This window comes from Aotus nancymaae, unplaced genomic scaffold, assembly GCF_030222135.1.
Source record: "Aotus nancymaae isolate 86718 unplaced genomic scaffold, 86718_ANA_hifiasm-v0.15.2.pri h1tg000053l, whole genome shotgun sequence".
Taxonomy (NCBI): domain Eukaryota; kingdom Metazoa; phylum Chordata; class Mammalia; order Primates; family Aotidae; genus Aotus; species Aotus nancymaae.
This window is the reverse complement of record NW_026988467.1, coordinates 4426646-4454386: the sequence shown is the minus strand read 5'-3', so window position 1 is coordinate 4454386 and position 27741 is coordinate 4426646. Positions and strand designations below refer to the sequence as shown.

Below are 27741 nucleotides of genomic sequence, written 5' to 3'. Positions count from 1 at the left end.
AACCTCACCAGAGGAGGCTTTCTGGGTGGCTTAAATATCCATTAGCGCGAATCCCCCCAAGTCTAATGAGCACACTCTGTACTTCCAAGTTGGAAACGCAGAGTCCAGAGTTCCTGAAGAGCTCTCGACACCACCCTCGCTCTGTAGGGCTGCGTGATCACAGGACTTCGTCTCTGGCTTTCAGTAACTGTATGTGAATTGAGCTGAAGGTGTTTTGGCCAATAGAGACCTCTGTGCCTCCTCTCTTCAGAGCTCATCAATCAGAGCCCTGTGGTCTAACAGCCATGATTTTCCCTAATCATGTTACTGCAATATTAATAAGGCTGTTTAATGCAACCAGTTCCTTCTAAATTGTCACATAAAAATTTGGTAAATGTCAGACATATCATTTAATAGAAAATGATGTTTTACTGCCAGGGGAGCGAGTTGGCTGAGAAGAGGAGTGCAAAGCCCAGTGATGACCTTTGGCAGGTTTGAGGGACAAAGTGCCACCAGCCTGGGGCTCCCGCCTCGGCCCTTCTTCCTTGGCAGTCAGCAGCCACCCCGAGTCCCCCACGTGCAGGGCCCTGGATGAGGAGTCCTGGGGAGGGGAGGGGTTAGAAGAAACGGCCCTCCCTGTCCTCATGCAGCATACAATCCTATTGGAGCAAAAGGGAACACTAGGTTTTCTCAGTGACTGGTCACTCCTCAGGATGCCCCTTGTCATGAAAGACCATTACTCCCATTTTGGGAAACCCAGACAGCTCCCAGGAACAGTGACCCACACGGGAGCAACTTGACGTGTACAAAGGGATGAGTTCACTGAAGCAAAGCAGCGTCCTGTCAACTACTTATAAATGGCGTTGGTGTCCTGTGAAAGGAAGGGGTTGGTTCCACTAATTTGGGTGGACAGGGGCACAGAGATGGACAGAGGGACATTCCCCACAGCCTAATTTATGACAGAAAGAGTGTGGAAACCCTTTAAGAAATGGCTTTAGTTAACAGCTTTGGTAAATGAGTCACAGGATATGGGTATAAGGAATAGTACACAGTTATTAGGAAAAAAAATGCATTATCTTTATTGGTTAACATGGAAAGAGCGCCAAGACTTTTTTAAACAACTGTAAAATGGAATGCATGGTGAGATCTCATTACTGTAGAATTCTTCACATGCCAGCACCTATCTATCTGTGTGTGCATGAGGAAAAGTCTGGAAGGATAGTGTCCTCTAAAACCTTGACCCTGGCTATCTGGGGAACAGGACTTCAGAGGATGTTTGTGAAGCTGGTTGCTTTTGGTATATGTTTCTATGTGGTAAGAATGTTCTTCAATGAGCATGTACTATCTTTGTCAAAGAGGAAAATGTTAATTTGGATGAAATTAAACGGGAGGGATTACAGCATGAACTCGGCAAGCATTCACGGGGCACGTGCTCTGCCCAGTCCCAGGGATGTAAGGGTGATGAAAGCCAGCCATTGCCTGGAACAGCTTGAAGGCAAGTAGAAATCGCAAATAACAAGCAGATGATTGTAATTCCACGGGGGTAGGCAATGAGGGCAGGGAGGCGAGGTGGGAATTTGAGGGGGAGGCAGTGAGCTTTGTGTCACTCCCTTTGACCACAAAAAACCTTGGCCTTCATGCCCCCTAAAAGTGGGTTCTTTGGAGGCAAGTGTTGGGCCTCAAGGCAAGTTCTCACTGAGCAGAGTTTAAAAGCCCCTTTGGGATCCTCGGGGATGTGGGGACAACTGACCTCAAAGCTGGAGAAGGCAAGAAGCAAACGCCTACCTCAACGGGCCGTGGACGGGCGGGCACTGGGTGGAACATGCCAGGCCATCCCACATCTGCCATCCTAGGACACCTCCAAAAGGCGGGTGCTAAGATCCCAACCCCTGAGATGAGGAATCAATGGCTCGGAAAGGTTTGCTGCTGGCAGGGACCCTGCAGGGGTAAGCGGAGGAGCCGCACTGGAACAGGTGAGGGGATGCCTTTCCATCACTCACCATCTTCCTGCAGGGAGACTGGGTTCTGGACTTCTAAACCAGAAATGCCACTGTCCAGGGAACTCTGAGCCAACCAAAAGCCTATGATTATGCGCCTATGACCTCCTCCGGAGAGGGACTGATGCAGAGAAGTGAAGCCCAGAAATCCTGCTAAGTGTTTGGCTGGCTAAGTGCCAGCCTCGCCACTCCTAATGGGTGATGGACCCTCCCAAGTGTTCTCAGCAACACCCCCCCCACACCCCCCCCAGGAAAGGGAAGTCCCAAGCTCCTGAAATCCACTGCCTTAGATGAATCATTCCCAGAGCCACTCAGAGAAAAATCTCCCAGGATGTTGTTGGTGGGGAGGGGAGGGGTGGCAGTAGAGAAGAGGTCTTTGTGGCTAAAAAAAAGAGATCTGCCAAGATAAGTAAGAATTTGCCCCAGGCTGCAGTGCCCTGCCCAGATGGCACCTTCCTGGCTCTTCGTAGCCTCTCCTCCAGCCTCCTCACCTCAGCCAAGGAGAAACTGGACGATCAGGTCGAAGTGCTTTCTGCCATCCTCTGGCTGCAGCAATGAGGATGTAGCTCGTGCAACCCGAGACTCATCAGGGCAGCAGCCTGTGCAGGTGGCAGCATGGGAGGCAGAAGGGTGGTGGGCAGGGCACCATCGGACCATCCAGACGACACGGAGCTGCTACGGAGCAGGGCCCTGGGCTGCGGGGCGGGGAGGCACATCCACCAAACACCCCCACGTCAAGAGCCCCAGGCGGGCTTTCATCCGGTCCCCACCAGCCCTAGAGCCTTGCCCCTGGCAACCAATGACACTAGGAGGGAGATGCTGGTGTCGTGCCTCCAACCCGGGACCCCGCTTGAGCACGGACAGAACTCATGAGTTTTGTGCTCCTGTACAAAATGATGACATTTAAAAATAAAACCCGTACACAGCAGATTTCCTGAAAAATAATAATAATCACCTTAATTTTAGCAAGTGGAAAATAGTTTCAGAAAACGGTTTTGATCTTGGATCTTGTTGGGAACATGAAACGCTTCTCGGATGCGGCCAGCTGCTGGTTTTTCCACTTCCCTTTGGTGGACGCTGAGCCATCCAGCTGCGGTGCCCCTGCCGACTGGGACGAGAGCCTGCCGAGCGATGCAAATCTAGGCCATCCAGTGGAAAGCTCGCCAAGCGCCTCGGCCGCTGGGCACAGCCTGACCTTCAGCAGCGATTATATTTCCAGCTAAGCCCGCAGCCTCTCCTGCCGTGAAAGGAGACCGGCAAGACCCGAGGCTTCCACCTGGCAGAACATCACCCTCCCTCCCACCAGGTGAGGTCCAGGATGCCTTGAGCACTCTGGCTTTACGTAAAGGTGCTACAAACATCGACGTGCTCCATCCTTTCTACAACTGCACGTCAGGTGGGTTCATGGAAATGATCACGTTTAGGATTGGTCTGTGGTCATAATAGACCCAGAAGCTCTCTGGTCATCTAGGATGGTCAAGTTATTCAGGAATCTTCCAGTCTACCCTCTCACGGCTGCAGTGGAGATGGGATGAGACCTTTCTCATAGGCCCCAAAGAAAACCTGAGACCTAATAAATACACGTAAACACATCCAATAAAATAAAATTTGAGATTAAAAGGAATCTTGCTTGCATATTCATGAACCACGTGGAAACTCAAATGAGCTCTTCTAAGCTCCTTATTTGTGGGGAGTCAGAGATTTCACATGTGCTGGGAAGATTGCTTAGCAGACGCAAGCCTGGCAACAGCACAGGCATCCCCCGATTCACTGGACAAGTATTTACTAACGATCCCTTCGCATTTCTATGTATCCCTCTGGCAAACCCAGGGCCTCATATAAATGGGAGGCGCTCAACTGTTGATGATGCTGGTGTTCTGAGGCCCCCGAAAGCACAACCCCTGGCCTCAGGTTGCTTATATCTGCTCAAAGAGCTAAGAGTCACTTCCTCCACGAAGCTCTCCTGACCCCACAGGACCCCGTTAAGGTGACCCTGGTATGCATTTCCCAAGACCCTCCCTGCTAGCACCCACCTCCCATCACACACTCACACACACACACACACACATGCACACACTCACACACACACACATACACAGAGGCACCTGTTCCATTGTCTCTGTCCTCTCTGGCACCGTAAGTTTAGGGCCGGCAGACACTGAATCTGCTTTGCTCACTCTAGCCTGACATACGCATGTAGGAAACATTCCATAAATCACTGGATGAATGAAGCAAGAAATGAACGGCTGCATGGGTGGGTGGGCGAACAGGTAAGTAAAGGCAAGGTAAAGGCGGAAGTTGTGGCCCAAGGAAAGATGGATGAGAGGCGGCCCGCAAGGACAGGGAGGAACAAGGGCGTTGTCATCAAGGGAAGAAGATCAAGAAGAAAAGGGTTTGAGATCTTAAGGAAAGTGAAGACTTGGCATGCACTGAGGGGGTATTTTCTGGTCACTTCTGTACCACACAGCATGCTGGGCACCTGATGAGCATTACCCAGGGTCTTCACAGCTACACCTGGGCAAGGTATTACACCCACATAGAAGGGGAAACTAGGCTTACCAGGATGAGCCGGCACCACTGCGGAGCCGGCACGTGGTGAAGCCAGGATTGGAGACCAAGCGGGCCTGACCCAACCTCCCTCCATGAAGGCCAGTGGGCATCCTCTGGCCCAGAGGTGGACTGTTGCTGTCAGGAAGGAAGAGAGCTCGCTCCAGGTGGCAGTTCTGGGTGGTGCACAGGTATGAAACAGTCAACATGGTGGCCGGGCCCCTTGGAACAAAGAGAAAGAGCCGGGGCTGCCTGGGGAGGACCCAGGATGCAGGACCCCCTCCTGCCCACAGAAACAGCTCGCTCTCCGCCCAAGCACAGCCACTATGTCATGGGGTGATGTGGGGCCAGGGAGGGAGGCAAGGACACTTTCCTAAATCATATCCTATTTTGTAGTCAACAGTCAGGCAAGAGGAGGGAGAGAGGAGGGCAGGAAGACGGTGAGATGCAGAAAGGATCAGGTGTGCCACGAGGATCAAGTCCCAGCTTCCCCGCGGAAGGCACGGGTCCGGCCCGGGCGATGTCTCCTCACCCAGACGAGCACAGAGAAAGACAGGTTCGCAGGGTCCCCCGGCCTGTCTGACACAATGCTCACGGGGTTTTCTCAAAGCATTATCTATTTAGCTGATGGCCCCAAAGTGTTTAATTTAGCTGGAAATCATGCTTGGTCCATTTCCCAGATCTCACTGACACTATGAGAAGCCGGCAAAATGTGTGTGGCAGCAGAGCAGTTCAGCAACCCATCACCTCGAGCCACAGTCCTGTCGCCCCTGTTTGGAAAGCAGACAGTTCAGATGACTCCGAGAAGGCAGAGTCACTGCTGCCTCCCAGGCAAGTGAGGATTACAGGAAGCCTCTGTGTGTGTGTGTGTGTGTGTGTGTGTGTGTGTGTGTGCGTGCGCGCGCGCGCGCGCGCGCATGCGCGCATGTGCGTGTGTGTGTGTGTGTGTGTGTGTGCGTGTGTGTGTGTGTACGCAGCCCGTGTACATATATTTTGAAGGAAGGCAGGGGTCACCCATGGCACAAGGCAGTCACCATCCTCCCTGACCATGGGATAAAACCTTGCCAATCCTTTATCTTACCTAATCCTCCCAGTTGGCAGGAATCATTATTCCCAAACGATTTTTGAGAACGCCAAAGCTTAGCCGATTCACGTGGCCCCAACCCCACAGCCAGCAAGGAGCAGGGCTGAGACTGTAACTCAGCACTGTCTGAATCGTAAGGCCAGGCTCTCACAGAGACCCCAGTGTCCCCTCCCCATTCCATGGGCCTGTAAAGGTGCTTCATGGCACATTCACAGGTCTGTCTGGTACTATATAAAGAAGAATCAAGTCCTATCACCAAAGAAATTTGCAGAATTCTCAGTGAAACACAGGTTTGATTCTGGAGGGTATTCCTGGAGGCTTTCAAAGGCTAATGCATGCAGTGGAAACCCCAACGCCAGAGCAATGGCTCTGCTTGTGAAAGCCTCCGAAGGCAAGACTCGGAGCGTGTTACCAATTCTCCAAGTCTCACACAGTCTCTGGCACAAGGTAAGAGAATGCAGTACTCATGGCGTGCACGAGTGAATGAATGATGAATGAATCAGCAAGTAAATAAATGCCGTGAATGAGAGTTCTGTCTGAAGATTTAGAAAGTAAGAATAAGGCTCTGGGGAAAGTCCCCAGCATCTCTTCCGTCACGGAGAATTCCTGCTGCCCAGCTCCTTCCGTGGAACCCGGCCCTTCCTCCGTGGCCTCCAGTGTTCCACGTGACGGATTCTGAGAAAGCCAGGTCATTCATCTGTGCTGGTGCCATGCGGGCCTTCAGCGCTTCCTGCCCCTGCCTCTCCCACCTGGTGGGCTATCGGAGGAATTCCCTGTGAGGACACAGCAGAAGCTGACTGGCACAGGTGGGAGGGGGACCTGCTGGGCCCAGCCGGAAGGGCCTAGAGAGTGGGAGGCAGGAGGAGGACCTCAGTGACCGTGGGGATCTCTCCCCATACGTCCTCATCCTCTCGACCATTTCCTCTCCATGTCCAGGCACTCGTGGGAAGTTAAAACCCAAAGTTGGACCCGTGGTGCCAGATCAGGGACAGGAGGTGCCACCTGGGTGCCTGGGCACAATTCCTTTCTCTCTGACTCAGCCTAAGACTGGCTCTGATTTTGAAAATGCAGCTTGGATGTTGGCTGTGTCCCATTGGAGCTGTCTGAGGCCTTTGCCCCTCCTCTGGAGAGATCCAAAGCCACAGAGCCAAGGTGGTCCCTTTTTCTGGAACCCACAGAGAACAAGAGAAGATGGGGCGGCACCCTGGGGACACCAGGTGACAAGACTCACCAGTGGTCTTGGAGGAGACAGAAGCCATCTTCAGGGATCTGAACGCTCCTGGTAATGAGGTATCCGCCCAGGGAAAAAATAGGCCAGGCCAGGAACCCCGAGCACACAGCAGGGGACACACAGCCCAGCAGAAGGCGGGTTTGTAAGTGGAACTTTCCCAGCGTGCCTGGCCTCTTTCCATTATTCCTCTGGGCCCAAAGCATAGATACGTTACGGCTTTCCCTGTCCTTCGAGGGGGCCTGGGATTTCTCTACTATAATAATTCATAGGTGGTCTATTTCCAGAACAAAGATACTCCATTTATTCATCTCACAAACATTCTTGGCCCCCTGCAGTGAGTCAGGCACGGCGCATTCCCTAAGCCAGGCAGAGCTGAATCTGACTCGGGTTTCCGAGTCTATACAAATATGGTTGGCTGGCATCTTAGCTCAGGCTTCCATAACAAAGTACCAGAGGTACCACCACGGTTTAAGCAGCAGGCATTTATTTCTCACAGGTCTGAAGGCTGGAAGTCTGAGATCGAGATCCCAGCCAGTTTAATTCTTGGTGAGGCCCCTTCCTGGCCTACAGATGGCCGCCTTCTCACTGTGCCCTCACAAAGTAGAGAGGGAGCGAACTCTGGTATCTTTCTTTTCTTTTTTTTTTTTTTTGGGTAGAGATGGGGTCTCCCTCTGTTGCCCAGGCTGGTCTCAAACTCATGGCTTCCAGCAATCCTCCTGCCTCAGCCTCCCAGAATGCTAGGATTACAGATGTGAGCCACCACACCAGGCCCCTCTTCCTCTTCTTATAAGGGTACTAATCCTATCATGGGGTCCCACCCTCATGACTTCATCTAAACCTAATCATCTCCCAAAGACCCCATCTCAAAGACTATCACATTGGAGTTAGGGCTTCAGCATATGGATTTTGGAGGAACACAGATATTCAGTCCATACACGATGGTGAGTCTCCTTTTTTTAAAGAAAATCTTCAAAAATCAAGAGAGAGCACAGACACAGTCCCCCATTACCACAAACGATGCAGTGAGTTTTCCACGTTCAGGGAAATTGCAGGGGTCAACACATCTGGCATGCAATGGATAACCCTCACCCTGGAAGACCACCTTCAGGACCCTGGTCTATCTCCCCTGCCAGGGAAGCATGGCGGGTCGCTTCTTGATGGAGACCTACACGCATAAACAGGTATCAGCCGCCAGATCACACTCACCCCTGGCAGCAGAATGGCAACACCTCCTCCAATATGCCACAACAGTAAAAGCCTCGTTGAGTCCAACCCCATAAACACAGAAACTGAAAACGCGCCAACATTTGGCTGAAGTGTCTATGGAAAGGGCTGGCTACACAGACACGTGGTGTAAACAGGCTCACAGGGGAGATCCTTCCTAAGAGAGCAGACCTTTTAAAGATAGCCTCAAGATTCCGTCGTGTACAGTTAACATGAAAAGATGGTGTTAATAACAGACTTGAATTACTGTTGTACTCAAAATTGATCTAACTGCACCCCATCTCCCAAAATACCACGTAAGGGACTTCCAGGTCGCCACGGTAATGATAGTCACAAAAACTCAAGTCTCCCTCCTCCAGAAACTACACAGATCAACAAGAACAAAAGCAACCACGCAAAGCCTACAGCTCTCACACGACTGGAAAAAAGAGCCGCTATCGACTTCAAATCACCCATAAGTAGAAAAATAAACACCAACGTCTTCAGTTCCCACCCAGAACTTTTATAACGAGCAAGGGGACAAGAGCGGTCCAAAAGCCAGTGAAGACGGAAGTCGAGCATGGAGAGTGTGGGAGTAAATTACAACTACCTGAAGAAAGAGAAAGTGCATCCTAAGGGAGAGAAAATACTAAAAATGAATCTAGATAGACCAGAACACGGACTCGAAGGAAGGAGTTTCAAGGCGGGCAGGGACAGCATTAGAAAATGTGCTGGGGAGGGAGGGAGAAGCCAGATGTGGGCATTTAGAATTCTGCAAAACAAATAATGATACATCCAAGGACCCTCAACTCCTCCCGCCCCTCCCCCAAAAGCCAGTTGTAAGGAAACTGCACTACGCTGCACTGACAGAAGAGGGAGCTCTTGAACTAAAAATCACACGAACCACTCGATGTGGAGATACAAGCGGTCTTCATCTACAGGAGGCTATAAAAGAAGAAAAACGAAAATGAGAATACAAAAGAGTTCAGCGGGTGGAAATTACCCCAAAATACAGCCATAAGGTGGAGGGGAGGAACTGTGACAACATTACAAACTGAATTAAAAACCTCAGTGATGCCTTTTAAAAACATCCTCACCACTTGTACATGAAAAGATCAAATAACTTACTATAAGGGCAAGAGAGACAGTTGTCAGCTTCTCAAAAACAACCCAGAAGGCAGGGCAAGGACGGAGCAGCAGTCAAAGATTTTACATCCAGCTCAAAGATTTTATATCCAGCGAAGCAGACCCTCAAATATCAGAGGTACAGAATAAGAGTTTAAAATATGGAAGAACTGAGAAAGTGATGCACCCATGGGCACCTCTGAAGGAATCTTCTAAGGAATTAACTTTATCCAACCAGGAGATGACTGGGAACTCTTAGGCAAAGGAACTTATGAGGAACATTTAATATATTTAATTATGGACCTAAATTAAGTGCGTAACTAAGGTTAGGAGCATCATACGTAGATGATACATGTTTTGTCAACTACAAAATGATAGGAAACAAGAAAAGGAAAAATAAAACCGGAATAAGCTCAATGATGGTTGTACAGGCAACAGGTGGGAGTCAAGAGACTCCACTAATTAGAAAAAACCAAATGGCAAACGTCAGTAAGAGACTAATGGGATTTTTAAAGGTGATGAGTACAAAGGTACCCATTAGAATAAAAATGAGAATTTCTTACATATAAAAAGAAATTAAATGAGCATACAAAATGCAACATGTAGAAAAAACAAGTACAGCAAGAACATAATACACATAGCATTATTACATAAAATATTATACATATTGGACATATAAATAAAAGTGAATGGGCCTAACTTACTTATGAAAATAAAAGATTTTCAATTTGGCTTAAAAAGAAAGATCCAACTATATGTTATATATAAGAGACATACCTTTTAAAAGAGTGTATTTGTCCATTCTCACGCTGCTAAAAAAACTGCCTGAGACTGGGTAATTTATTAAAGGAAAGTTCAACTGACTCACAGTTCCATATGGTTGGAGAGGCCTCAAGAAACAGAATCGTGGCAGAAGAGGATGCAAACACCTCCTTCTTCACATGGCAGCAGGAGAGAGAAGTGCCGAGCAAAGGGGAGAAGCCCCTTATAAAACCATCAGATCTCGTGAGAACTCACTCACTATCACAAAACAGTACGGGGGAAACTGTCCCCATGACTTAATTTTCCCCACCTGGTCCTGCCCTTGACACATGGGGATTATTACAATTCAGGGTGAGATTTGGGTGGGGACACAGCCAAGCCGTATCAAAGAGATTCAGAAAGCCTCAAACTAAAAAGGACGGCAACGGTATGTGAGGCAAATGGAAATAACAGAACAAGCATTGCAATCTTGATATCAAAGTGGAATCAGTATAATTTAAGAGAAAACATTAATTATGACACTTTCTAATGCTAAAAATCACATTCCACAATAAAAATATAACCGTAATGAATATTAGTGCACCAAACAAGACTACAACTACCTTCATGAGATAGGAAATTGTAGGAAATATAGGCCAGGTTTGGTGGCTCACACCTGTAATCCCAGCAATTTGGGAGGCCAAAACTGGCGGATCACTTGAGGTCAGGAGTTCAAGACTAGCCTGGCCAACATGACAAAACCCCATCTCTACTAAAAACACAAAAGTTAACCAGGGTGGGGGTGCCTGCCTGTATGTAGTCTTAGCTACTTGGGAGGCTGAAGTATGAGGATTGTGAGGATTGTTTGAACCCGGGAAGCAGAGGTTGCAGTGAGCCGAGATCATACCACTACACTCCAGCCTGGGTGACAGAGTGAGACTCTGCCACACCCCCCCCACACACACACACACCCTGTAGGAAATATAGATGAAAACACTAAGAATAGTGTATTTACCACATCGCTGTCAGCACAAAAGAAACCAGGTAGACAAAAAATAAGTAAGGACACAGAAGCCCTAAACAATGTAATCAATTCCCTTGACAAATCAGCTTGTCACTGATAGGGCTTGCATTTGTGCCCCCACCCAAATCTCATGTCAAATTGTAATCCGCAGTGTTGGAGGAAGAGCCTGGGGGAGGTGATTGAATCATGAGGGCGGATTTCCCTCTTTCTATTCTCAAGAAAGTGAGTGAGTGCTCAGGAGATCCAGTTGTTTGCAAGTGTGTAGCACCTCCCACTTGGCCCTTTTCCTCCTGCTCCAGCCACGTGGGACGTGTCTGCTTCCCTTTGCCTTCCACCATGATTGTAAGTTTCCTGAGGCCTCCCCAGCCATGCTTCCCGTACAGCCTGTGGAACCGTGAGTCAATTAAACTTCTTGTTTTTATAAATTACCTAGTCTCAGGTAGTTCTTCATAGCAATGTGGGAGCAGATTAAGACAGTCACACTTCATACTTTTTCTTTGAATTCCCTAACAGTAGATAGGAAATCTACTACACGTTCTCCTTAAGTACACATAGAATATCCACAAAAATTAGTCACATGTTAGGCAATAAATAATCAATGCATTTCATAAAATAGAAATATTATAAAGAAATGTTTTCTGATCAGTCTAATAAAACTGGAAAATAATGTTGAAAATCTTTTTAAAACTAAAGCAATAGAAATTCCAAAAATGTACACGTGATCAGTAAAACACTACATACCAGGCCAGGCACGGTGACTCACACCTGTAATCCCAGCACTTTGGGAGGCTGAGGCGGGCAGATCACCTGAGGTCAGGAGTTTGAGACCAGCCTGGCCAACATGGTGAAACCCAGTCTCTACTAAAATTACAAAAATTAGCTGGGTGTGGTGGTACACGCTTGTAGTTCCAGCTACTCGGGAGGCTGAGGTGGGAGAATTGCTTGAACTTGGGAGGCGGACATTGCAGTGAGCTGAGATCGTGCCACTGCACTCCAGCCTGGGCAACAAAATGAGACTCTAAGAAAATAAATAAATAAAAAATAAAATAAAAATAAATAAATAAAAATTTAAAAATCGCCTTTCCAACAATCAGTGCTAAAGCAATTGGACATCCACAAATTAAAAAAAAAAAAGAAAAGAAAAGAAAAGAAAAGAAAAAACCTCACTGAAGTCTTCTCCAAACCTACAAAAACTAATTTGGAATGGACAAAGGGCTTAATACATAGGAGAAAAATTGGGAACTAGTGCTAGGCAAAGGGTTCTTAGACTTAACACCTAAAGCACAACACATAAAAGGAAAAATGGGTAAACCAGATTTCATCAGATTAAAATCTTTGCTCTGTGAAAGACTCTGTTAACAGGATGCAAAAGAAAATACAAATTAGGAGAAAGTATTTGCAAACCACCTATCAGACGAATGACTGGTATTTAGGATATAAAGAGAACCCTCAAAACTTAATACAAAATAACATAATCCAATTAGAAAATGGACAAAGGACTCCAACAGGTAATTCACCAAAGAGAATATACAGATGGCAGGTAGTTCAGAATATGCAACAGGTAATTCACCAAAGAGAATAAACACAAGAAGAGGTGTTCAACATCATTAGCCAATTAGAGAAATGCACATTGAAACCACAATCAGATAACATTACATACCTATCAGGATAGCTAAAATAAAAAATAGTGCCAACAGCAAATGCTGAGAAGGATGTGGAGAAATGGAATCATCCGTACGTTGCTTGTGGGAATACAGAACACAGCGACTCTGAAAAGTACTTTGGCAGATTCTTTAAAAACCGAATAGGCAGTTACCACATAATCCAGCAACTGCATTCCTAGGCATTTACCGCAAAGAAATGAAAATCCGTGATCACACAAAAACCTGTACACAAATGTTTATAGATACTTTATATGTAATTGCCAAGAACTAGAAACACCCAGATGTCCTTCAGTGTATAAACGGCTGAACAAACAGTAGCACGTTCTATGGTACATCCCTCAGCAATAAGAAGAAATAAACTATTAATACATGCAACAATCTAGATGAATCTCGAGACAATTATGCTGCGCCAAAGAAGCCAATTCCAAAAGGCAATTTATTGTATGATTCCAATAATTTAACATTCTTGATATAAAAATTATAGACATAGAGAACACATTAGTGGTTGCAAAGAGTCAAAGAGGGTGTGGGGGAGGGGAGGCAGTGGGCGTGATAAAAAGAGCACCCTGCACCGCCCCTGAGGTGAGGGAAACGCTCACAGTTAAGGTACAAGGATCCTGGCTGTGACACTCGACTATTTTCATGACGTTACTATTGAGAAAAACGGTTCAAAGGGTGCATGGATCATCTCTCTGTATCAGTTCTTGCAACGGCATGTGAATGAACAGTTTTCTTGAAATAGAAAGTTTAAAAAAAATTGCAATACGCAAAGGAGTATTTATAGTAGCTGTCTTTTAGTTAAGAAAAAAAGGAGAAAATAAGAAAATACACATGTACCTGCTTATCTCAGCAAAGAAACACAAAACAGACAAGGAGATAAAAATGAGTGGTCACCCACGGGGGCAGAGGGATGGGGGCAGTGACACGTCGCTGGATCTAGCTTTTTTGCAGTTTCGATTTTTATAAACATCTTAATGTTTTCCATCATAAAAAAAAATCAGCAAGGATGGGGAGAGACCCTAATATAGAACACAAGCAAAAAACAACAGAGCCTAATTCTATTTTATTTCCAAAAATAACATAACCAGAGGGAAAGGGGGCGGAGATTAACCCAAAAGGCTTATGAACACGGTACTTTGATTATCCGCCCTCAGACTAAAGAAAAAGTGCTACAAGCAAATGCTGAGCTCTAGTTGGTAGGTTTGCTCTCTTCAGTTAACTCTTATTGCATTACCTTATATCTATTTTAGGATGTAGACGGTAATACATTCGGGAAAATTTCTCCATGTTGAAAAAGAAAGTGCCATATATGGAAAGATGAACGGCCAGGATGTACCCCGCGGTGTGGACTAGAATTGGGATCATCGTGAGTGCGTGGTTTTACACACACACGTCCGCGAATGCGAATGTGTAGAAGTAGGGGTAGATGTATGTGTGTTTGTCTATCTATGAACGTATCCTCACACATGCATTGCTTAACTTCTACTATGAGAGAGAGTGACTAGAAGCAATGGCATACTCCTCGCAAGGAGCATAGCTGGATACAGAAACCCTTCTCTGCTGAAAGGAGGCAGGGCTCATTAGAGGTTCAGCTAATCCCAGGGTTGGTACAAGGGAAGTGGAAGGCAACCTTGGGACATTTTGCTGGGCCAGAAAAGAAGGAAGTGCTCAAAGAATGATGGGTGAAATGAACCCCTGATAACAAACATCACGGGTGAATCTCAAAATCATGATAATGATGAAATCGCCCTTATACAAAAGAATGCATAGTGCACATGTTCCTTTTAGATGAAGTGCTAGAACAGGTAAAACTAATCTACGGTGTGAACAAAATCAGAACAGTGGTTGCTGCTGAAGACGATGGGACTAGAACTGGTTAGAAAAGAACACGAAAGAACTTTCTGGACTGGCTGCGATGCTCTACAACTTGATAGGGGTTTGAGTCACACAGGTGCATGCATTGGTCAAAGCCTGTTTGATGGCACCCTTACCATTTGTACCTTGCTCTGTAAGCAACTTTTACTGAGTAAAAGAACTGTAAATAAGTGCTAAAGTCTAGACTCCCTCATACCTGCCAACGTGTTTATGGATGAAGTGTGCTGTCATCTGCAACTTACTTTGAAATGCAATTTAAACACAAGATGCATTGCTGGGTTGATAGCTGAATAGATCTGTGATAAAGATATCATGATAAAATGTTAACTAAAGAACCTAGGTGATAGGTACATGAGCGTTCATTGAAAAAAGTCTTTTAAGTGTCTATACGTTTCAAGTTTTTCGTAATAAAATGTTGTGGAAAAGTATTATGGGGATTTGTCAAAAGGACACAGCAGCCAAATGGAAAGGGCTCCCACTGCCAAATCTGTGACAATATAACCACCGAAATAACTAGGTTATAAACCACTGGATAAATATACAACCCAATGAATGTAACTCAGTCAACATAATGTAGTCAGCGTAACTCACTGACTAAGATAGGAATACATGAGTCCGTACGGGTGTAAACAAACCGATGAGTAAATAAATAAATGTAAGAAAGCAAAAGGTTTTCAATTTGGTACAGAGTATGAAACAATAAATAAATTTAGAGAAAAAATCACCATCTGGCATGCATTCTAATAACTGATTCAGACAAGAATTATCAATGGATGCTAAAACAAGGGGTCAAAGTTTAATGAAATACAAGCTACTTACACAGACCTATTTTTCCATAAAATGCTAATGAATCACAAACGGGATAAACAATCACTTTCACTGAAGTAACCTAGCAGATACCACCCTAACCAATGATCCAAGTTAACAGTTCCGGAAAACAGGTAGCCAACCACGCACCTTCTAATATGAGGCACCAGGAACAACCCAGCGTCACTTCCGCGGCGCTCCTGCCAAAATTGCATATCCCAAATCTCGTCCTAAGGAAACGTGACAAACCCCAGCTAAAGGAGAGTCTACAAGATAACTGGCCTGTATGCTTCAGAAATGGCAAGGTCATGAAAAACAAAGAGTGAAGAACTGATTGATGGGGATTACAGAGACATGGAAACTAAATAGAATGTGAGATCTCGGATTAGATCCTAGAACAGATGATTGCTTTTATTATATTTTGCTATAAAGGATATTATTGGTTGCAGGAATAAAGTCTACAGATTGGATAATGCCGCATGAGTGCTATTTCCCTGACTCTGATCACTGCACTGGCTTATGCAAAAGAATGTCCTAGTTCTCAGGATATACACATTGAAGTGTTTAGGGTTAATGGGGCATCATGTCTGAAACTTACTTTCAAATGGTTCAGTTGTGCACATGTACACACACAGAATAATAAGGTAGATATGATAAAATGTTAACTTCAGGGGAATCTGGGTGATGGGCATATAGGATTTCTTCATTTTATTCCTATGACTTCTGAAATCTGGAAATGACTTAAAAATAAAACATTAATAAAAAATACAATGCTATATAATGTCAGAATTCTCTATTCTTTCCTGGTCCAAACTGGGGAGGTTCTATTGACTCGGAAATCTCTAAGAACTAAGAACTTCTGTGGCCATCTAACAGTCACTGGAGTGTCAACATTCAAGTCACTAACCAGGAGCCAACCAGCCACCGCGACCTGTGGAGTAGGTAGGTGATGCTCTGGAGCTGAAGAACGGGATTGTTTCATACATTCCTCTGGCCAATTCCAACAGACTGTTGCTGACAGAGCTCTGGATTCTCTCAAAGAGAGTGCCAAGGAACAGACCTGACAGCGGCCTCCCCCTCCCGGTCCTGGAACCACCATCAAAGATACAATTAATAATCCAAGGGCGAGACTCCTCTTTCTCACACAGCCTCAGATATGAATTAACCCCAAAGTGTTAACAGATCAACAGTTATCGCTAATACCAAATACAATTTGCATTTGAGATGACATCTGCAATATTTTAAAAGCCAAAGTCTAAAACAACAAACTTGGCAGTTTTTCTGAGTAGCAATTAACACAGTGACTAATCCTATCAAGGAGACAGTAATTGGCATGGAGACATCCTTCTCACACCAGCAGCAGGTTGAAAAACTTAATCCTAACCTCTTTTTAACAGCATAGACTCTAGAGCATCTCTGTGCATCAAGGAAACTAAAGCAATTATTAAGGACAAGGGTAATTACCCTACAGTTTCAACAAAAAAATAGAAGCATTCAAACGACAATCACATAGGAAAAGGGTGGGTGCTGGAATCATGGTTAGAGGCTATTCCTGTATCACAGCCAGGCCAGGAATAGACTAGGGTACTTCCATGGCCCCACCCAGGACAGAGAGTCGGCCACAGCCCCACGCCAGCCAGTCTGCCCAGTCTACCCAGCAATGGCCACTCTAGCACACAGCTTTCTACTTAAAGGGCTCAAGTGCTGATCTAGTGAAGCAGGAGGTCCCAAGAATTTGACATGTGAAACAACGCACATCATCAAGCTGGTCCCTTCGACATCATCTGAACCCACAATGTTTACTCTCAGTCCACATAGTCAAGTTATTCTCCCCAAATATAATGCCTTTCCCAGAATCTGTCTGAAGCTTACCCATCCTTCAAGGCTCAGCTATGGTTCTAGGAAACAATCCTAACTCACTACAGCTCTCAGTGAACACTGGGCAATTTAAACACCTTCCTCTGACCCACAAGAGCAAAACACAGAGGTGTCCATGTTGACTCATTGCTTCCTGTGGGCTGGCCTGATTTGCACCTTCAACAGAATCACATGGTCTTCCAGAGACAAGCCCTTACCCCATGCAGCCTTCCCATCACCTAACACAGGAGTAGACAAACGTAAAATTCTGGCAACAATTCCACAGCATCTCAGATGCTCAACAGGGCAAAGGGAGAAAGAGGCTCTGTGTGTGTGTGTGCGCGCGTGCGCGTGCACGCGTGCATTTTGACTGACCTGACCATTGCAGATCTTTCAGTGAAGTACATGATATGTGTTTACCTAATGAACGAACAAATGAATGAATGGGTGCAGAATGAACAAACCAAAGAACAACCAACTTTCATGAGCCTGGACCAGTTTCCTTGGTAGGTTAGCAAGTGTATCCGGTAAGATCAACGCTATGGACGAGATGCCTGCACAAGCCAGCTGGCTTCTCCCAGAAAGCACTGCCTGATGTAAGCCCGGTCTACGGCCGCAATGCTGCCCAGCTGCCTGGAGGGTGTGCTGTTGGCTACAAGAGGACGAGCTTGGAGCGAGACGCTTCCAGCTCTGAAAGGATGTGTTGCCCTTTTATAAAGTGACATAGCACTTTATTGAGCATGGAAACTTCTTATCCATATGCTGTAACCAAACCTTAGTTAGAACCCCAGTTTTGCTGGGCAGCAGAATGAGGGAATTGCTCATGGAGGAAATGCCTGGACCTGCGGTGAGTGGGCACTTCGCTTTAAAATGCCCAGTAGAGGTAGCAGGGCCCCAAACACCAAAGGAAGAGAAGAGCTCTTATTTCAGGAAGACTGGGGAGATAAAGGCAGGTCTCAGATCCACAAGGTACCAGGAGCTCGGAATTGACCATACCATACGGAGAAGCACAGAGCCGGTGATTTGGGCATGAGAAATAAGGGAGGGGCACTTGGATCAAGGCCACAACTGGACCAGTCACTGGTCTTAAGACCCAGGATCCTGCAGTGTCCCCCTTAGAAAGAGGGCAGATCCTAGATCCACCTGCTAGAGGTGGAACAGGGCTCCAAGGTCAACTTTCAGTTGTTGGTGATCGTGTCGGTTGGAAAAACAGAGTGTATTTTTTTCGGTGGTATGTACATTTTTATCAGGATGAAATTAGCTTTTTAAAACAAGAAGAAAACATTCAATGACAGATTTTCCTCCTGAATTTGTAATATAATATGAAAGAAGAGATGTGTCCTTTTCTTTCCACATTCATTTTATATAGATCTCCCTGTCAGTGTCAGCAGCCCGGCCCTTGACATGCTTGGTAGGTATCACTGGTGTTACCCAGAGATATCATCTCATGTAAACACATCTCCTCTCCCAAGTGGGTGGGAAGTCCCAGGAGGTGGGGAGCTGGGTCTTACTCATCACTAAGCCCTGTTCAGAGCCCACTAAAGTGTCAGGTACAAGATGCTACTCAGTGGATGCTGATTGTTGATAATTATATAGCAGATATAATGCAAGTAAGTCAGCAAAGAAATTCCTCTAGGAGGCCAGAAGGCTGGACACTCCTCAGCTAACAAAGTGTTTAATTTTTACAGAAGTGCATTTCCCTCTCAGGAGACTAGGAAACCAGCATTGCAGTTCCCAGCTCCTACCAGCCACGTGTTTCTGAATGAGAGGAGGGCACTTAGAGGAGGCAGGCTGGGGGTGAGATGTGCAATCCATGGAGACTGTGTCCGTGTGGGAAGCAGCATTTGGGTCCGAGTTTGGAAACCAAGGACTTAAGAACAGTCATTAAAAAGCATGCTTCTGTGCCACTTGCAATCCCTCAGACGGACGAAACTTAAACATTGACAATAGCTAATGTTGGTAAAAACGTGAAGCAACAGAGGCTCCCACAGTACTGAAAGGAGTGAGAACTGATGTAACGCCTTTGGAAAACTACTTGACAAGTTCAACAAATGGGAAACAATCTAAATGTCCATCCAAATACAAGCAGATAAATATCCCGTGATATATTTATGTAATGGAATAGTACACAGCGGTGAAAATAAATAACAGAGTTACAAACATCCACAAAGATGAATCTCAGGAAAATACACTGGAAAAAAACACATTTATAACTCAAACACACAAAAAAGGATTCAGTAAACTAGCAGAATATAAAATTGGCACTCAGAAATCAGTACTATAAAGAAACTTCCACGTACAATGGCAACAACAAAGATAAACTATTTAGAAATACATTTAGAGAGGTAAGTGCAAAACCTCCATGAGAGAACTTTTTAAAACTAACGCATAACACAAAAGTATTCCTCAACGAATGCGAAGACATAAATTGTTCTTGGATGAGACAACTCAATATCACCACAATGCCAGTTCTCCCTGATTTATAAATTAATGCAATTTTATGGAGCTAGACAAATTGATACTATAGTTCATGAGGGAAAATTAACCTTAAAGAATAGCCAGGAAAACAGAAAAGCCTCAATGGGAACATAAGCCCTACCAGACATTGAAAACACTAAAAGTCTTCATAACTGAAACAGTGTATCCTGGTGTCTGAGTAGACAGAGAAGTGAAGTAGAAGAAGCCCAGATATGTCCCAACCACATTTGGAAATTTCGTATATGATAAAGGCAGCCTCTAAAATTACTGGAGAAAACAGATGTTTTTAAATAAATGCTGCTGGAACAACTGAATAACAATTTAAAAAAATTAAATCCATTATCTCCTACCAAGTACAATAATGAATCCAAAATGAATCAAAGACGAAATGTAAGAAAAAAATGAAACCATACAAGTACTAGAAGAAAATTGGGTTAATTCCTTTTTGACCTGGATGTAGAAGGAAGTTTTCTTACTATGACTGAAAAATACGCAGTAAAAGAAAAGATTGATGAATAGGACTACACAGAAATAAAAAGTATTTTCACAGAAGACACATCTGATATTCAAACACACAAAAAGGTTAAAAGGATGAAAATAAATACATCACGCAAACACAAGAAAGCTGCAGTCGCTAAACCATGTAAACATAATAGACTTTAAAAGAATGTTACTAGAGAAAGAAGGACATTCTATAACAATAAGGGTCAATATATCAGGAAGATATAACAAATATAAACACAATGCACCTAATAACAGAGCACCAAAATACACGATGAAAAAATGGATAGAAATGAAGATAAAGGTATACCATCCAATAACAGTATTTGGAGGCTGGGTGCAATGGCTCACGCCTGTAATCTCAGCACTTTGGGAGGCCGAGGTGGGTGGATCACCTGAAGTCAGGAGTTCAAGACCAGCCTGACCAACACGGTGAAACCCCATCTCTAGTGAAAATACAAAATTAGCCAGTCACATGGTGGCACATGACTGTAATCCTAGCTACTCGGGAGGCTGAGGCAGGAGAACCGCTTGAACCCTGGAGGCTGAGGTTGCAGCGAGCTGAGAATGTGACACTGCACTCCAGCTTGGACAATAAGGGTAAAACTCCATCTCAAAAATAGTAATAGTATTTGCAGACTGCAATACTCCAGTTTCAATAATAGACAGAACAAGTAGATAGCATATTGGCAAGAAGGCAGAAGATCTGAACCATACAACCCAACAAACCAACATACGTTTCTAGAGCACTCCACTCCACCCAAGAATAGTGTACATATTTTTCTTAAGGGTACATGGAACAGTATTCAGGATACACCATCTGCAGGGCCATAAAACATACCTCAATAAATGTAAAAGGATAGAAATAATACAAAGTATGTTTTCCAACCACAATGAAATGAAATTAGAAATCAGTAGCAGAAAAATAATTGGAAAAACTCACAAATATGTATAAGTTAAACAACACATTCCTACATAACCAATGCTTTAAAGAAGACACCAAATGGGAAACCAGAAAATACACATATTGGTGAACATGAAGATACAACATACCAAAACTTATGGGATACTGCGAAACATCCCCTCCAAAAAAATACAAAAGGAACTCAGAAAAAAAAATGTAAAGGAAGAAAACTCTTAAATTAATAACTAATCTTCCACTTTAAGACCGAAACAAGAGCCACAAACGAATCCAAAAGTAAGCAGAAGGAAGAAAATAATAAATGTTACGGTGGAAATTAAAGACATGAGAATAGAAAAATAAAATTGATGAAACAAAAAGCTTATTCTTTGAAAATGTCAAAATCAGCAAATCTTTAGACTGACTGAGAAAAAAACAGAGAAAACTCAGATAACTAAAGGCAAAAATGAGAACAGGGACAGTATTCTCAACCTTGCAGAAATGAAAATGACTACGAAGGAATACTATGAACAATTCTACACCAACAAATTAGATAGCTTAGATGAACAAACTCCTAGAAAGACCCCAAACTACTAAAACTGACTCAAGAAAAAACAGATGGTCTGACTATATTAACACCTATAACAAATGAAAAGACTAAATTGGCAATTAAAAAAAAAAAAACTACCCACAAAGAAAAACCCATGCCCAGATCACCTGACCACTGAATTCTACCAAACGTGTAAATAATAATTAATGCAATTCTTTGCAAACTCTTCCAAAAAATATGAGAGAACGTTTTCCAATTCACTTTATGAAACCTGTATTACTCTGATACCAAAACTAGACAAAAGCATGATAAGAAAATTATTCACCAATACCTCTTATGAGTGTGGATGCAAAAATCCTCAACAAAGTACTAGCAAGCTGAATCCAGCAACATGTGAAAAGAATTACATACGATGACCAAGTGAGACATCCCAGGAAGTCAAGGTTGGTTCAGCATCTGAAAATCAACTAAGTAATACATCGTATCAATCAACAGACTGAAAAGCAAAAGTCACATGATCATCTCAATAGACATTGAAAAATAATTTGACTAAATCCTCATGCTTTCATGATAAAAACACCCAATTAGAAGAAAATTTCCTCAACCTAATAAAGGACAGCTACAAAAGTACCACAGCTAACAATATACTTAATGATGAAAGACTGGCTGGTTTTCTCCTAGAGCAGGAACAAGACAAGAATGTCCACTTTTACTCCTATTCAACATGGTACTGGAAGTTCTAGCCAGGGCAACTAAGCAAGAAACCTAAATAAAAGACCTCCAGGTTGGAAAGGAAGAAATAAAACTATATTCACAGATGAGATGATCTTTTATTTAGAAAATCCTCCAGGATCCAGTAAAAAAAAAAACTATGAGAACTAATGAATGAGTTCAGCAAGGTTGCAGGTTACAAGATCAATATATAGAAGTAATTGTATTTTTACATAGTTGCAATAAATAATCTGAAAGTCAAACTAAGAAAACAATTTTAATAAAAAATAATAAACTACTTGGGAATAATATAAAAAGAGAAGTCCACAACCTACACTGCAAAAACCATAAAACATTGTTGAAACAAATTAAAGAAGAGCTAAATAAATGGAAAAACATCAGGTTCATGGGTCAGAAAACTGAACATCGTTAAGATGGCAGTACTCTCCAAACTGCTCTACAGATTCAATTCAATCCCTGTGAGAATTCCAGCTGACTTCTTTGTAGATATTGTCGAGCTGATTCTAAAATTCATATAAAACTGTAAGAGACACAGAATAGCCAAAACAATACTAAGAAAAGAACAAAGTAGGAGGATTCACACTTTCTGAATTCAAAATTTACTACAAAGCAATGGTAATCAAGACAATGTGATACTAGGCCAAAAACAGACATACAGATCAATAGAATATAAATGAGAGCCCGGAAGTAAACCAGTACAGCTGCCATCAATTGACTTTTGACAATGGCACCAAAACCACTCAACTGGGAAAGAACAGTCTTTTCAACAAATGAAGTGAGAGGACTAGCTAGTCACATGCAAAAGAATGAAATTGAACCCTTACCTCATACCATATACAAAAACAAACTCAAGGCAGATGGAGGAAACATCTAACACTGTAAAATTCTTAGGAGAAAACACAGGTATAAACATTCGCAGCCTTGGGATTGGCAAAGCATTTTTAGATATGACACCAAAAGCATGAACAACAAAATAAAAAATAGATACACTGGGCTTCTTCCAAACAAAGAACTTTCGTGCTTCAAAGGATACCATTAAAAAATTGAAACTGTGGAGCAAGGTAAAATATTTGCAAATTACATATCTGATAAAGAACTTATGTCTAGAGTATATAAAGAATGCTTACAACTTAGTAATAAAAGGGACAGTTAACCCAATTTAAAAATAGGCAAAGGCTCTGAATAGACATTTCTCTAAGCAAGAAATACAAATGGAAAAGATACAAATACACACAAAAAGACATTTGACATTATTAGCTATCAGGGAGATTCACTTCAAAACCGTAATGAGACAACACTTTATACCCAGTGAGATGATGAGAATCTAAAAGTCAGAAAATAACGAGTGTTGACAGATAAACCGGAACCCTCATACCGTGCTGGTAAGAATGTAAATCAGTGCAGTCACTCTGGAAAAATCGTCTAGGTCTAACAGTTCCTCAAGTAATTAAACATAGAGCTACCATGTGACCCAGCAATTTTACTCATTTTACTTTCTTGGATACCCAAAAAAGAAATGAAAACATATATATGTCTACACAAAAGCATGTGCACAAATGTTTACAGCATCATGATTTATAATAGACAAATGAGTTATATACATATAATGAAATATTATTCAGTCATAAAAAGGAATGAAGGACTGATACATGCTACAACATGGATGAACCTTAAAAACATGATGCTAGGCCGGGCGCGGTGACTCAAGCCTGTAATCCCAGGACTTTGGGAGGCCGAGGCGGGCAGATCACGAGGTCAAGAGATCGAGACCATCCTGGCCAACATGGTGAAATCCCGTCTCTACCAAAAATACAAAAATTAGCTGGGCGTGGTGGTGTGCACCTGTAGTCTCAGCTACTCGGGAGGCTGAGGCAGGAGAATTGCTTGAACCCGGGAGGCTGAGGTTGCAGTGAGCCAAGATTGTGCCACTGCACTCCAGCCTGGTGTCTGGCGACAGAGTGAGACTCTGTCTCAAAACAAACAAACAAACAAACAAACAAAAAACATGATGCTAAATGAAAGAAGCCAATTACCAAAGGCCACATGTTATATGATTTCATTCATACAAAGGTCCAGAACAGAAAGCTACAGAAGCTGTAAGTGGATCAGCGGTTGCAGAGGGCTGGCGATGGGGAGCGGTGATGGGGAGAGAGTGATGGCTACATGATACGGCATTTCTTTTTGAGGTAATGAAAATGTTTAAAATCAATGGTGGCATATTTCTGTGAATATACTAAAAACCATTGAATTGTACACTCTAAATGGTGACTTGTACAGTATGTGAATGATATCACAATAAGGTTGTTTTTTAAAAATTGTTAACTTTTAAGCCTGATGAGAAACAAGATATTCACATAGTCCCCAAGTACCACCTCATGAGATACTTATTAATTAGAAAAAATAAACAGCACTTTCCAGTAGAGAAACCTGGCAGGCAACCACCTTAATCAAGTGATGAGGTAACACCAACCAGCAATGTGCAAATCTCCTGATACGAGGTACTGAGAAGGACATAACGCGGCTTCCGTGTTATTTTGGACAACACTGTGTAACCTAATTTAACTACGAGAAACATCAGACAAACCAGAACTGAGGGACGTTCTGCAAAATATCAGGCCTATACTCATCAAAAATGTCCGATTCAAGAAAGAAAAAGAAAGACTGCAGAACTCTTCCAGATTAAAACTAAAATGAAAGGCAATGCATGATCCCAGATTGAATCTGGGATCAAAACTCAAAAAAAAAAAAATTTGTTTTTCATCTGCTATAAAGAACATTACGAGGACAATTGTTGAAATTTCTATAATGGATGAGGATAAAACAGTAATAGTATCACACTGGTGTTATTTCTTGATTTTGATATTTGCACTGTGGTTATATATAACAGATGGTTATGTACAAGAATGTCCTCGGTCTTAAGAAATACACAGTGAGCTATTTAGAGGTAAGAAGCCTCATGTCTTCAACGTATTCTCAAATGTTTCAAAAGAAAGTTAAAACGTTACATATATGCACCATTTCATATATACACACACACAGACAGAGAATAACTAAGTATATATAGTGAAATGTGAACAACTATGAAACCTGGCGAATGATATGCAAATGGCACTTGTACGTTTTAAAAAACTTCAACTTTCTGAAATTGTTTCAAATAAAAATTTTAATTAAAAAAGCATGCTTGCAGTACGATGTCATTTATATGAAGTTCTACGGCAGATGAACGAAAATTATCCTCAGCTACATACACATGCAGCAAAGGTGTAGAAGCGTCCGTGGCAGCGGTTACCTCTGGGGAGGATGGGGCCAGGTTCGCAATAACTCGTGTTTTATTTCTCAAGCTGGTGGCGGGTATGAGGCTATCCATTTTAGTGTTATTTATCTTTTTGTATATCCAGAATATTGCATAATAACATTTTAAATTTAAAAACCCACTCCCCACCCCTCACCCCACCATCCTCCTTTCCACCAACTGCAGGACTGCAATGGGCGGCGAGTTCCCACGCGTCCCTCGCCGCATTTCAACCGCGCGGAGAAACCCTCCCTGAACACAGGCTGGGTTCCCTGGAGAAGGGGACCAAGGGCAGGGCGTGCCCAGGCTGCCTCGGTGGGAGGGAAGAATTCTTCCAGGCGGTGGCTGGTGCTCTGGGGAAGGACAGGGGATGGGGCCGTGCACCAGGCACAGGACCCCAGAGGCAGATGACTTCCCAGCCCCTAGGCTCAGGTACCCCTGTCCGGGAAATGGTACAGGGTCCCTGCAGCTCCTTGCAGAGAAGCAAGGGGCATTCCCAGGGAGGCTGAGCAGCAGGCGCCCTCCCTGAAGCAGGGCTGACGCCACCACCTCGCGTGGACTGAGGAACAAAAGAAGCGTCCTCTGCCTGGTTCACTGTTACCCTCTGCTTGGAACTGATGCCCCGCTGAGCGCAGCTTGCCTCCCACAGTCAGGCAGGAGGAGGCCTCTCCAGGCAGGAAGCCCAGAGGGCGGAGGGGCAGGGCAGCAGTCTCCAACCTGAGTCCCAGGCCTGCCCTGTCCTCTGAACAGGAGTCGGGGGGCATCAGTAAAGAAGGAACCTTCCCTCCTTCGGCAAAGATGGAGACAGCACCCACCATGTGCCCTGCAGACCTCCAGGCACTTAGGAGAGAGAAGTGGGGGGAAAAGACAAAACCCTCTGCCCTCCTAGGAGGCGGTGGGAGAGAGACAATAAAGAAAACAAGCAAGCCAGGGCACGATATGTCAACTGGGACTAAGAGCTTCGGAGAAGAAAAAGGTCAGGAATAGGGAAAAGACCTGGCGCCCGGGGGGCTCCCTCCCCGCAGGGGCCGCCCCCAGCCTCACTACAGGAAGGGAGCAGGGGTGAGCAGGCATCTGTTCCAAGCCAGAGGGCCAGGGTCAGGGAAGAGCTGGCCAGAAAGGAGACTTTGAGCGAAGACTTGAAGGAACGAGGGAAGCTATGGGTATCGGGAGAGATGCGCCGGAGCAGAGCCACAGCAAGGAGAGGTCCCCGAGGTGGAAGCTGGCTCGCCTCTTAGCAGAGCCTCAAAGAAGCCAGCCTGGCCAAGGGGGTAGGAGTGATGGAGCGACCCTCTGGAAATGAGAACAAAGAGGTATTGGGGGTTATTCAGGGTGATGACGGGAGCACCCAGGACTGCTGATATATGGAAGGAGCACATTCCCGACACCTTCTGAAGTGCAGCAACCAACACATGGTCCCAGGAGTCATTGGGGCACACACAGGTCAGCACCCACCTTTGCAAGCAGAGGCCTCATGTACCATTTGCACTGCGTGATTCCAGGGGAGTCAGGGTCAGGGCCTATGAGAGGTGATGGCCGCAGTGTGGGGGGGCGGGGCGTGGTGGTGGTGGCAGTGGGGGGGGGCGTGCCTAAGCTGCAAACTGTGGTGAGGCTGCCTCCATGCCCCAAATGCAAGGTCCCCACAGACATCCTGGCTCTGCTAGGTGCGCTGAGCAGGGCCTGGAGAAGTTCACACATGTGAATGAGGCACAATTCAACCTTTTATGCAAGAGAAGGGCAAGGACAGAAACTGGACTCCTGGGTTTGGGTCACCCCTACATCCTAGAACTTACTGAGAAGATAGGGCTTCCCTGCTGTTGACTGGAATGTCTCCAACGTCCTGAAAAGGGGCATGACCCGGATTTGAAGATCACTCTAGGGTGATTTCCACCCTCGTGGAGTCTGTCTTCTCAACTATGAAACAGAGTGGAAAAATAACCCAGTGGCTGGGAGGCTTCAGTGAAATGAGTAGATGGACAAGCAGGTGGATAATGGGTCGGGAGCCAATACTTAGAGGGTCCCTCCCTTCCTCTCTCCTCACCTCTCCCAAGAACATCCCACATTCAACTTCCTAAAAAAGAGAACAGTCATCCCCCAGGTCACAGGGAGCTGTGAGCCGCCAGCTCCTTAGGAAATGATGCTGCATCCTGGTC

At 44.5% G+C, this 27741-nt stretch overlaps 1 protein-coding gene and 1 non-coding gene across 9 annotated transcripts in view; both read right to left on the bottom strand.

Annotated features, from left to right (window-relative positions):
- CAMTA1 (calmodulin binding transcription activator 1) overlaps positions 1-27741 on the bottom strand; it is a 964678-nt gene that overhangs the window by 529851 nt on the left and 407086 nt on the right. The gene's annotated exons all lie outside the window — the stretch shown is intronic.
- On the bottom strand, positions 7816-7979 carry LOC135269571 (U1 spliceosomal RNA). Its single transcript, XR_010337826.1, has one exon. It is a non-coding gene; the product is annotated as a U1 spliceosomal RNA (small nuclear RNA).